Source organism: Toxorhynchites rutilus, chromosome 2 (assembly GCF_029784135.1).
Source record: "Toxorhynchites rutilus septentrionalis strain SRP chromosome 2, ASM2978413v1, whole genome shotgun sequence".
NCBI classification, from domain to species: Eukaryota; Metazoa; Arthropoda; class Insecta; order Diptera; family Culicidae; genus Toxorhynchites; species Toxorhynchites rutilus.
In genome coordinates this window covers 102,357,250-102,370,035 of record NC_073745.1, presented here as the reverse complement: position 1 = coordinate 102,370,035, position 12,786 = coordinate 102,357,250, and the positions used below count along the sequence as shown (strand labels likewise).

The 12,786-nt window shown below is 37.3% G+C and overlaps 1 protein-coding gene and 1 pseudogene across 1 annotated transcript in view; both read left to right on the top strand.

Moving 5' to 3' along the window:
* The window catches only part of LOC129765197 (coatomer subunit beta'), a 314,457-nt gene that overhangs the window by 29,836 nt on the left and 271,835 nt on the right, over positions 1–12,786 (top strand). The gene's annotated exons all lie outside the window — the stretch shown is intronic.
* Positions 11,550–11,622, top strand: LOC129772275 (U4 spliceosomal RNA; annotated as a pseudogene).

Sequence of the window (12,786 nt, the reverse complement as noted above, 5' to 3'; positions counted from 1 at the left end):
ATAACCTACTAAAAAATAAAACCTTCTAAAATGCAAAAATATGTAAACTTTCTTACAGTATTACTTTGATAAAAGAACACACATTGTGATAGGTTTAGCCAATGTTTTTGTTTGGCGATTTTTCGTCTTTTTGTCATTTTCCGGAAAACGGAAGGAAGGAAAAAAATTATTCTTGAAGATTTGGGTTTCTGTGACGCCAATAATCAAAATTAATGAATGGAGTTCGTTAAAAAAAAAATTTACAGTTTGGTCGTTAATGGGTTAAACTGCTGAGAAAACTTTCTCATAAATTAAATAGAATATCGAAAACTATTATATCTGTTTGAAATATTGTTATATACAAATTGTTAGGTAGCTGATCCGAAATATTTCAGGTGATAGAGGATCGTATTTGATGAAGAAAATCTTCCACGCTTGTGGTCAAATCTCATCTACGAATGAATTATTGAACTTTTCCTTGAGATCGTTTTTTTGCCTTGAACTGACTTTAATTCAAAAATTACGCTGCTTAGCACGATTCAATTGCTTTCATTTGAGAAAATTGTGCATAAATTATGTTGTGAATCATTTAAATTTTAATATAAAGAAGGATAACAGTGTAGTGTCAAGGAAAGAATTGTAGAATGGTTGAACAGCTTCAATTTGGTTGATAGAAACAATCTAGTTTATCATGCATTTTTGGAAAATTTATAAAAACCTTTTTAATTTAAGTTTCATCTTTACCTCTAAAAGTTACTTGGTTCAATTAATTTAAATGTTTTACAACTGCATTCTACGCAAAATTTTCTTATCTTTCAAATGAGTAGCATAATTATTCTAAGTAGCGTGCTTTCTAAATAAGAGTCAGTTCAAGACATAAAATTCGACTCAAGAAAAGTTCAACAACTCTTGTTGAGAATAGACCAAATGCGTAGATTTTTTTCATCAAATATGATCCTCTATCACCTCCTGAAATATTCCGAAGCTACCTTATTCCACGTATATTTTTATCAGAACACTGGTGGTTGTATTTTAAAAAAATATTCTTCCTGTCCACGTGGACTCGATCTATACCCCATCCGCACCGCGGAACATCCGCTCGCAGATAATCGGGGTTCCACTGTACTTACAATTATTACTCAGTCATAAGATATCCGCATGAATCGATTTGGGCGCTCCATCACAATTCATTACAGTGTAAAATGAATAAATATCAATTATCAGACATTTTAAAAATCTGAAGTATTGTCTCAATGGAAATCAGGCTTGATTTATGTTTGATTCGCAATAGCAATCAAAACCAAGGTGCTTGGTGAAATCGAAGTGGCAAATATATGCAAATCGGGGCCATTTTTGTTTTGCAAGTAAGGTGACTGATACGATTAATTCTAGCAAATCTATACATATATATACGAGGGCGGTCCGATGAGTACTTAGCCTCATCTTCCGATGGTGTCATTATCGCAAGAGAGATTACTTATCGTGTAGTACATTCTCGTAAACAACTACTGTCAAAATTTCAGCCGAATCGGACTCGTAGTTTTGTTTTGACCGTGTGTGGAAGCGGGCGTGTCCGCGGATTTTAGATAATTGGAAAAAATGGAAAAAAATGGAAATTCCGCCGTCGCCACGTCCAAATCGGTCGAATTGCACTACGAACTGCTGCCCCATCCACCGTATTCTCCAGATTTGGCACCGTGCGACTTTTTGACGTAGAGCTACGTCTTTTATTAAGGGTGCCAAATCAGAAAACAGGTCACGTTTTTATGAAATAAAGTTAAAGTTAATAACTATTTTTGTCGCGAACGGATTTTAACGGTTTACATACCAAACGAATCGGAAATTTCCTAAGATTTATTTTTGATGTTATTTATTACAATCCCCTGGTGTGTAAATTGTTTAAATTGATGTAAACTAGAAGAATTTCCATTTTCCCATTCATTTGTCATTTGTGGGCTTCCCTACCCATGCCGTCAATAACAAGCAAATTATCGGCGATCAACGAAGGAGAATGATTTAAAGTCACCGTGAGTAAAGAAGAAAAGAAGAAGAAGTATGAAGGAGAATATTTGCCCAGAGCATAAATATTGGATCTCACTGAGGCAAACTTCCAGTATCGTTCTGAATACGAAGCAAGTTGGTCTTCCTTGCCTTGCGTCATCACATGTCTTCGTTTCGAATTGAGCTGTGGACGCGACCAAACTAATTACTCGCTGATTTCTCTGACATTGCAATCATTACATCAAACTAACGTCATTCCATTAAGATTCTGAACCACACAATTGTGTGGGGAATCATCAAACTAGGTTATCATCGGAACATCATGAAAATAATTGTTCAGGAATTTTGTGTGTGATTTGGTTTCGCATGACAGTAACAAAACCATCTCTACCAAGGATGACAGCTAAGCTTTTCGAGACCTGAAGTATTAATAGAAAGGGATTCTGTTGAGAAGAGCGCAGAGGACTTGAACAAAATAACAGCGTATTTCTACGTCAACAAAGTGGTCGTGTCTTGGACACAACCTTCTATATATTTTTTTTGTTTCAAAAAGTTTAAGTTTAAGTCGAATGAGGAGGTCCTCGAGGACCTCGAGAAAAGGTTTTTTTTTTTCAGATGGATCCAAGAAGTTGGAGCATCGCTGGATAAAGTGTATCGAGCTAAAAGGAGACTATGTTGAGAAATAAATCGATTTGATATGACGGTCATCTGAATCGGTTCAGTAGTTCAAAAGTTGAATTTTTATAGTGGGAAAATGGAGGAAAAATTGTGTTTTCAAACCATCGGTTAACTTTGAAAAATTACATCTCTGGTATCGCGATATGTTATGTAAAAAATCCTCAGGTTTCAAGAAAAAATATTAAAAATAAAGCGCCCTCTAGTCCAAAGCCATGAAAACAATAAAAAACGACTACAATCAATAATTACAGAATAAAATCCATTTTTTTATGCATATTCATTTTTTTGAAAGGGTAGCTTATTGAATTCAATTAGATATATCGATTATCTAAATTGGTTCAGTAGTTCAAAAGTTATGATTTTTTTTGAAAAAGTAATTTTTGGGAAAAATTTTTGGATCACCCTAAAATACAAATGGGCACCCTAATAAAAAAATAAAAAAAAACGAGTCTAATGTTTTGTAACAAAGAACTAAATTACCACTTTTGACGAAAATCTGAGAACCACTATATCGGTTTGGCATGGAATGGCTGTATATTAGGGTGCCAATAAAAATGATCATCTCTAATTTAAAAAAGTTAACTCATAAAAAATGTTCACCACCTCGAAAAAATACCCTATGCAAAATATCAGCTCAATCGGACTTAAGGGAGAGTAGTGCAAAGCGGTCAAAGTTTGAGTTTTTTGGAAATCGAAAAATCACCCAAGGGAGTAAAGGAAATCGGGGTTATCGAAATTCTTTTTTATATATATAATGATGGTCCCACCTCATTCTCCTACAAAGGTTTAAGCTGGACGAGTTATCTTGAAGATGATTAAATGTTAGAATTTTCCTTTATAGCATCAAACTGAACCAGTAAGCAAGATAATAAAAAAAAATTAAATAACGGACTGGTTTTGTCACAGACATAGAAATTTTACCAAATTAACATTTTGAGACATTGCGTGAGCGCATTTCATCCATGGCATGTCAAGAAAATTTCCAACCCGAAAAAATCCTTCACCGATCGGGAATTGAACCCGAAATTTGATGCCAAATGTCTTAAAATTGCATGAATCGTCGAGATCTAGTGTCATCTCGAAAAAAAAAAAATCAAAAATCGAAACTCTGGGACTTTGGCATCGAAAACATTTTTTGAAAACCCTAATTTCCGGGGATTTTTCGGTTTTTAAAAAAAACGTAAATCTTTACGTCTGCAACACTAATAAATGAAGTTCGAATGAGCTCATGTTTTGCATAGGGTATATTATCGAGCAAGTTCCGAATGAAAAATTGATATAACTATTTTTATTGGCACTCAAAACCATGTTTCGTAGTCCGAAAAAAATTGACATGACACTAGATCTCGACTTTTCATTCAACTTTCATACATTAGGCATCAATTTTTTTTTTCGGAAACCCAGATTTCCTTTACTCCCTTGGGTGATTTTTCGATTTTCAAAAAACTCAAACTTTGACCGCTTTGCGCCAATCTCCTCTAAGCCCGATTGAGCTGATATGTTGCATAGGGTGTTTTTTCGAGGTGGTTAACATTATATTAGGCTGTCAAAAAAGTCCTGCGGTATTTTTTTTAAATTTTCATTTGTTCATAAAATTAGTTACAATCATCTGTTATATGTCAAATATGCGCCGTTTTGTTCGATGACTTGTTCCCAACGAGATGCCAACTTCATAATACCTCTGTTATAGAAGCTCGCTTCCTTATTGGAAAAAAACTCGGATAGCCAATTTTCACAGGCCTCTTTTGTGGCTAACTTCTGACTACCTAGCTCGTTCGCCATGGACAAAAACAGGTGGTAGTCACTTGGTGCAAGGTCCGGACTATACGGCGGATGCAAAAGAACCTCCCATCCGAGCTCCCGGAGCTTCTGGCGCGTCACCAAAGAAGTGTGTGGCCTGGCGTTGTCCTGATGGAAGACAATGCGGCCTCTGTTTATCAAAGATGGCCTCTTCTTCATGAGTGCTACCTTCAAGCGGTCCAGTTGTTGGCAGTACAGGTCCGAATTGAGCGTTTGGCCATAGGGAAGCAGCTCATAATAGATTATTCCTTGACAATCCCACCAAACACACAGCAGAACCTTCCTGGCCGTTAATGAGGGCTTGGCCATCGTCTGAGCCGCTTCAGCGGGCTTCGACCACGACCGTTTGCGCTTCACGTTGTCGTAAGTGACCCACTTTTCATCGCCAGTCACCATCCGCTTCAGAAACGGGTCGATTTTGTTGCGATTCAGCAGCGATTCACATGCGTCGATACGGTCAAAGATGTTTTTTTGCGTCAACGTGTGTGGCCCCCATACATCGAGCTTCTTTGTGAATCCAAGCTTCTTCAAATGGTTAATAACAGTTTGATGACTTATCCCCAGCTCTTGGCCGATGCTACGGCTGCTACTATGCCGGTCTTTCTCGGCTAATTCAGCGATTTTGTCGCAATTTTCGACGACAGGCCTTCCGGAGCGTGGCGCATCTTCGACGACCTCTACACCAGAACGAAAACGTTGAAACCATCGTTGTGCAGTGGAAATGGAAACTGTATCAGGTCCATAAACTGCAAAAATTTTATTGGCAGCTTGAGATGCATTTTTGCCTTTGTCATAGTAGTACTGTAAAATATGTCGGATTTTCTCTTCAATTTGCTCCATATTTGCGACACTATAACTCACGAACGACTTAACCAAACAAAACACTGTCAAGGACTATATTATAGTGCGCAAAAATACCTTTCCAACAAGCTATAGTATGACTCGATACAATGAATACACTTAGAACTACGCGCTTACAACGACACCTCGTGGAAATACCGCAGGACTTTTTTGACAGCCTAATATATGTTTCTTGTTTAAATAAGTTTGATTTTTCATTCGAAAACAACACTAAATATTATGGAGGGGAGATTCTCTAGTAACCCGCCTCGGGTGTCACCAGATCACGCTACACCACTGGATCAGTGTGACGAACAAAAAATTACGCTCTACAGATGACATGAGAAACTATTAGTGTGCCTTACCTGCAAAATGTGAGCCAAAGATTATATATTTTTATATTTCACTGTATACTTTAATGTTATCTTGGAAGAGATTTAATGTTTTTTCTCCTGTTCCAAATATTTTACATATGTTCAAAACGACATTTCATTAAATTTTTTAAACCGAATAATGCAGGTGTATGACACGATTATCGCTATCTCACTCTACCTACCGTCACCGCCTATCTCACTATCCCTCTGCTGTAAAAGTTCATCATCGACATCACGATATGTCAGATGGTGGTAAATTGGTAATTCGCGATAACGTCGAGGTCTGGTGGCGACTTCAAGTTTGAGTCATAATTTGGGTCCCAAAATCGTTAGTGTAATCTCTACCAGATTAGAAGACACGAAGCCGGTTTTCAAATTTTAAAATTTTAATGAAAATTTTCACATTATGTTATTTAATTATTAGAAACACGTATTTCTGACTTTCATTCAACCATATGGTCATACAATTCCAACATTGTTGCTGATTTTTTTCTTTATAATATAAAGTTGTCTTCATAAATATTTTACGTATGAGACTTTTTCCCCACCTGCAAACAAAAATGTTTTTAATTTAAACAGAATACTAATTTGATATGGGAAAGCTAATTTTAATTCATAATTTTAATTCTGAAAACGTTCACTCCGACTGAAAAACAGCTGTTCTTTGACGCTCCCCTAAACTAGTAAACGAAACTCACTGCCGTCAACGCGGATCGCTGTTTTGAAGAAAACAAATACTTCTGACGTGTGAGATGTTGGCATCAAAAACATGGCGGGTGCCATATGGCTGGAATATTTTAATTCAAATTAATGTTGAATTAACGAGTTCGTTAAGTTCATTCCAATGACATTGTGAATTCGCAAAATTTTTATGGCAATCTTCCGCCGCCCCCACCGGCAATACCGTTGAATTCTCACTGAACGAGGATGCATTCATTTGACACAGAAATCAATTGAACCCAATCTTAACCGGTGCGTGAATTGGAAAATACACCCTATGAGCAGCAACTGGATCAGACGCGGCGGCAACGACGTCGACCATGACGCCGATGTCGGCGGAATCTGAAGTCCTTCAGAACAGCTGACGCATTTCTGCCCCCCGACTGAGTATACCCACCCTTGCCCCGTGCCTGATGTTACGTCCATGAGCCATTAGAACGGGAAGCATCTCGTGGAAATCCGTTCATGGTTTTGTGGGTTCTTGCTTCGTCGGTATTCGCATCAGTCGCCCCGGAATGCTGCCAGACCGGAGCTGCCGGAAAACGGAAAAGTCTGCTGCTGATTTTCAGGCTCAGTCGAGCGCAAAGTGATGTTTCAAATTTATTACGATGTCCGGTGACGATTGGAAAAGGAGCAGCTTTGAAGCACAGAGGATTTCATACGGCGAAAGAGTAAAGGAGTACGAATTTTGGTACCAGAAATGGGTCCCAAAAACTCATCAATTTCGGTTGCAAGGTGCCGCTAATGAAAGTGATAGTTTTGCTGCAAAACCAAATTGAACTTTCGCCGAAGTCAAGGCCCCTGGGTGGTTTGCGCAAGTCCGTTCCACATCATGTGGCCTGATGAATAATGCAATCAATCCCTTTGGTGGTGTATTCTCCTCCGCGTCGAGAAGGGAATTTATACACACAGCAGCGCGTGAGGAACACGAGGGAAGCAATCCAAGCGGATCGGCAGAAACTGTCGAGAATCTACGAGTGACGCGTGCCGCACATCCGCAACGTCACATATTTTCTCCCCCGTCGTCCGGGGCATCCTCGGCAGTAGGAAACCAGAGATCGGTGTGTGGCAGTTCCGGGACTGGAAACATCTGATTGTGAAGTTTCTGGAGTGGAAATGCCGGGTGGAAATCGATAAAAGTTGGTATGGAGCGGAACGGAGGGTTGTGTCTTGAAGGGATGTTGTTTTTCACATGGAACAAGAGCATTGCTAGGGCTTCTTGGTGGAACGGAATGCGCGAATGCACCGTCCAATCCAAAGGAATAAAATATTATTATAAATAGAGACTTAAGCGGCCCATAGACGCTCAATATTATTGCGCAATATTTTGGTTTGTGCAATATAATTTTTCGTCGAGGGGTTGTTGTGTTTATATTGTGTTATTTTCAAAATCTTTAAAATATACGAGGTCTGTTCAAACAGTATCGCGACTTTCAAATTTACGCGAGTTACGTATTTTCGATTCAAGATTTTTTTTTGGGGCAAATGCACTATGGTCCAGGAGGTGCATTTAAGTGGAAATTAGCATCTAGAGCTCGACAGTGATTCTCTAGACAAAAACTGTCTTCGACAAAGTTGTTACATATAATAGAGCGCTCATTTTTATGTTATCAAAAATAGGGTGACCAAAATTGACGATGAAATAAAAAATCTAACTTTCTTATCTTTATAGATAGAGGTAAACATAGTTCGACAATATTGTAGCTCTGGTTATTTTAAGTAACTTTGTGGAACAATATTTCTTTCTATCTCTTCAAATAACCGATATAGCGCTTTTTCTCTAGGTTGAGTTAGGGTTACCATGAAAAAAACGAGTTTTTTGCTCTAAATTTTATATGTAAAATTCTACATCAATACTGTCTTCGAATGACTTTTAGAGCTATCCAGTCCACGCATTTTACGATACATAACTTGTTTGTATCTTAATTCTACTCAAAGTTATTGATGTTTTTTCTCCGAAAACACGACTTTTTCATTTGCTAGTCGTTCTTTTTGGGGCAAACATAATAAAAAATTATTGATAGTATTTTAAAGAGCACATTTGATTCTACATAGGGTGTAACTTTCAAAAGAGTGTTATTTTTTGTATTTGAGTAAATTAAATTTGAAATTATGAGTTTTTGCATATAAATGAACAAGTTGCAATTTTTAAATGCATATAGTAAGCGTAGACTTTAAGCAGCATCACTTCAGTTCAGGCTTATAGCCACTTAACATAGAGGTTCAAAGAGGACACATTTTTGTTTTTGTTTTCGGTGGAAGAAATATAGAAGACGTTATACAATTATTACGAGAAAAATGCCAAGATATATGTGTTTTGAGTGCCAGAAAGTGCCTGAAATTTTAGAAGTTAAAGTTCTCAACACGGTGGTCGAAATGTGCTCGTACACGCTCCCGATTTGAACGGCAAAATGCAACGTGGCTCGAAGAAATCTTGGTTTTCTCAAAAAATACCTTTTCTAATACTGCTAGAAGGCAAGAAAGGAAGCCCTGAGCCGAGCCAAAGGATGAAGTGTATCCGTGTTCGGGAGATTACAGAAAAAATGTCGGCTGAAGAACTGGGCTTCGTAACAGCTTCGGATCCAGTATTATCTCATAGTAATAGACAAACACCAGAGTATTCCGATCTTCTGATTCCGGAAAATGCTAAGCATTTGATTTTGTAGCTTTTTATTTGTATGATTTTTAATTATTACTATGAACTTAATTTCCATTATAACAACTAAAACAGGTTAATATGTACATACGGAAGATTATAAAAATAAATTTGAATAAAACAATAGGAACAACAAAAGTTTGGTAAAATAATGTCATCAATCAACTCATCGCCAGTAAAATATGTCAATACTTTACTAAAAAATAACACGTCGAGCTCCGAGTTGTTCTTTATACGGTTTCTACTCAGGAAGCATTTGATAATTTGTCGGTACCCGCTTTTCTTTTTATACAATAAATACATTTTATTGTAGAAAAAGAAAATAGTCAGAAATTTTTCTCGTAATAATTGTATAACGTCTTCTATATTTCGTCCACCGAAAAAGGAAATCAACAATGTGTCTTCTTTGAACCTCCATGTTGAGTGGCTATAAGACTGAACTGAAGTGATGCTGCTTTAAAGTCTACGCTTACTATATGCATTTAAAAATTGCAACTTGTTCATTTATATGCAAAAACTCATAATTTCAAATTTAATTTACTCAAATACAAAAAATAACACTCTTTTGAAAGTTTCACCTTATGTAGAGTCAAATGTGCTCTTTAAAATGCCATCAATATTTTTTTATTATGTTCGCCCCAAAAAGAACGACAAGCAAATGAAAAGGTCGTGTTTTCGGGGAAAAAACATCAATAACTTTGATTAGCATTAAGGTACATACAAGTTTTGCACCGTAAAATGCGTGGATTGGAAAGCTCTAAAGATCATTCGAAGACAGTTTTGATGTAGAAATTTACATATAAAAGTTAGAGAAAAAAAACCTTTTTTTTCATGGTAACCCTAACTCAACCTAGAGAAAAAGCGCTATATCGGTTATTTGAAGAGATAGAAAGAAATATTGTTCCACAAAGTTACTTAAAATAACCAGAGCTACAATATTGTCGAACTATGTTTACCTCTATCTATACAGATAAGAAAGTTGGATTTTTTATTTCATCGTAAATTTTGGTCACCCTATTTTTGATAACATAAAAATAAGCGCTTTTTTATATGTAATAACTTTGTCGAAGACAGTTTTTGTCTAGAGTATCACTGTTGAGCTCTAGATGCTAATTTCCACTTAAATGCACCTCCTGGACCATAGTGAAATGTTGGTACTAATGTCTCTCACTTATGCTGACAAGTACGGCTATTTTGAATGTTCAGCTAATTTTTGACAACTGCTTTTCTTACATGTGTTTTGGTTCATCTTCGATTTTTTGTCTATTGCCTATCTCTAGAGAAATCCCTTCGTAGTGCTGAAGCAAAATCGGTTATGGCTATGGAAATACTTAATGGTATGGGATAGAGTGAACCACTCTATCTACAAGAGCTGTTCTAAAAGTATCACGATTTTTGTATACCCAATATCAATATCAATCAATCAATATTGTATATTATTGTACCGTATAAAGGCGATATTGAAGGTTGTGCAAAATGTGCGCGACGTGTGGTCGAAAATACTTTTGGGGTATTGGTCAGCCGAGCAGAGCCGAGCCGGAAGACCACGGTGCACATCAATAAATTCTTTTTCGACTTTTTGACGTAGGACTACGTCTATCATTTCTATACTGGGTTGTAAGTTCAAAGTTTCGAAAACGAAAGCGTTACACCGGAGAACGAGATTTTGGGCGTTAATAGCTTCTAAACATAAAATGTCTACGTGTTCTATGCTTGTTACTTTTTGATCCAAAAACTTGTTTCAATAGCCTTAAAATTGTTTTCAAAACAGGCTATTGAAATCACACCAATTGGTATGAAGCGAGTGTCGCCTGGAAATTCACTCAGTTATGATTGCCCAACGATTGAGGTACGATCGCTGGAATGAATGGATGTTTCCCTAACACAGACTTCAAAACCATGGAGCCAAGGGAAATCGGCATTGCAAATTAGATGCAAGCAGCGGGTACTATTGTACTCGTTTGCGTTTTTGCAAATCGGAATGTTTCCCTAACACAGATTTCAAAACCATGGAGAGTGGGGAAATTGGCATTGCAAAATAGATGCAAGCCGCGGATACTCTTGTACTCGTTTGCGCTTCTGCAAATCGGAATGTTTCCCTGAGACGAGATGTAAGCTACGAGTACTTTGTACTCACTTGCATTTTTGCATACCGGAATGTGTTTTCCCAACACAGATTCCGAAACTAATAAGTTGGAAAAATCGGCATTCCAGATCTCGACAGTACTTTTATACCCTCATGCATTTTTACACTCCGGAATTCGTTCTGCTAACACGTAATGAAACATTTTGGCTCGGTTATTCGAGACTGCATATTCCTTCATTTCGCCAGCTCACTGAACTTCTACGCATATCGTTCGATGATTATGCAAAATGTTGATAACTATTTGCTGCGATAACCACTACCATAATGCATAAATTGATCTAAATTGGGACTTGTTTGCAATTGAATTCGTACATTGTTTCATTCATTAACTAGTTTAATCAATAATTTAATCAATAGCTCTGCGCAGCGGCGATATCGTACCTAATGAGGAACATTCGAAGTGCGATTATTGCTAATTGAAAACACACAAATGATTACTAATCAAACGGCAGTCCTACGTCAACCTTGCGGTTATATCATAAGTATAACCCATCCATAGTTTTTGTTACTCGTGATAATAACGCGTGCTTGAGATGACTAGTTCAAACGACCGTTAGTGACCAACAATTGATTCCCGTTTGCACTATATATTTTCATGATTCCGAAAATAACACAACATATTGCACAACCTTTCAATATTGTCTCTAGACGAACAAATATATTGCACAAACTAAAATTTTGCGCAAATGGTATTGAACGTATATGGACCGCTTAAAGGAAATATAAAGTACGCAGTACAGGCAACCAACTTCATGGCCAAATTGGAACATTCACAAGCGCACAAGATTTATTTCAGTGCCAATCAAATAATTCTCGCATAGTTTTTGAAAACGGCCTATCTACATTGATCGATTCTCTTCATTGATTTTTTCTTTCGATAAACACGGCCTTGCAGACATATTTGGCGGCAGTTTTGCCAAATAGTTTTATGAACGAGGTTTCCTTCTACAATCTTGATCTTCGAACACATCAGGAAATGCTTTTATCGCCATGTCATTACCGAAAGAGAATGTCGATGAAGAGCATCGATCAATGTAGATAGGTTCTTTTCAAAAATTACGCGAGAATTCATTGATGCTCCCCTCAGTTTTATGCCGGTTGTTGCTTGCTTTGTGAGTTTGAGTTTGACCTGCCATTTCATCTTGAAAAGACTGACACCTAAACAATGCTTGTGAATTTTGACAATTTTTCAACGAAAACCTTAACCGTGGTTCGAGAAACTCATCGCGCTTTTTGTCCATTTTACGGTCGACTAATCGCCCACCAGAGCAGTTGACTCATGCAACCATGGATCGTTTGCACACCACTTTTACTCTAATAATACGTCATCGGGAATATCATACAATGGGTGATGGCGCCTAATGCACTTCATGGGCCGGTGGAATCATTGGAAACATACAATGCAACAATGCAACACGAAATGTGACTAAATATAGGTTCGAGTTGAACCAGCATAAAGACTGATCCAGGAAGCATGGACGAAGTCGGAAATCGGTGCCATTTCGAAATCCTTCATATATAGTCCATTTTTGTTGCCGCGCTGTTTAAGTTTATTACACAGCACCTGTGCAGGGCAGATATTTTCTGACAAT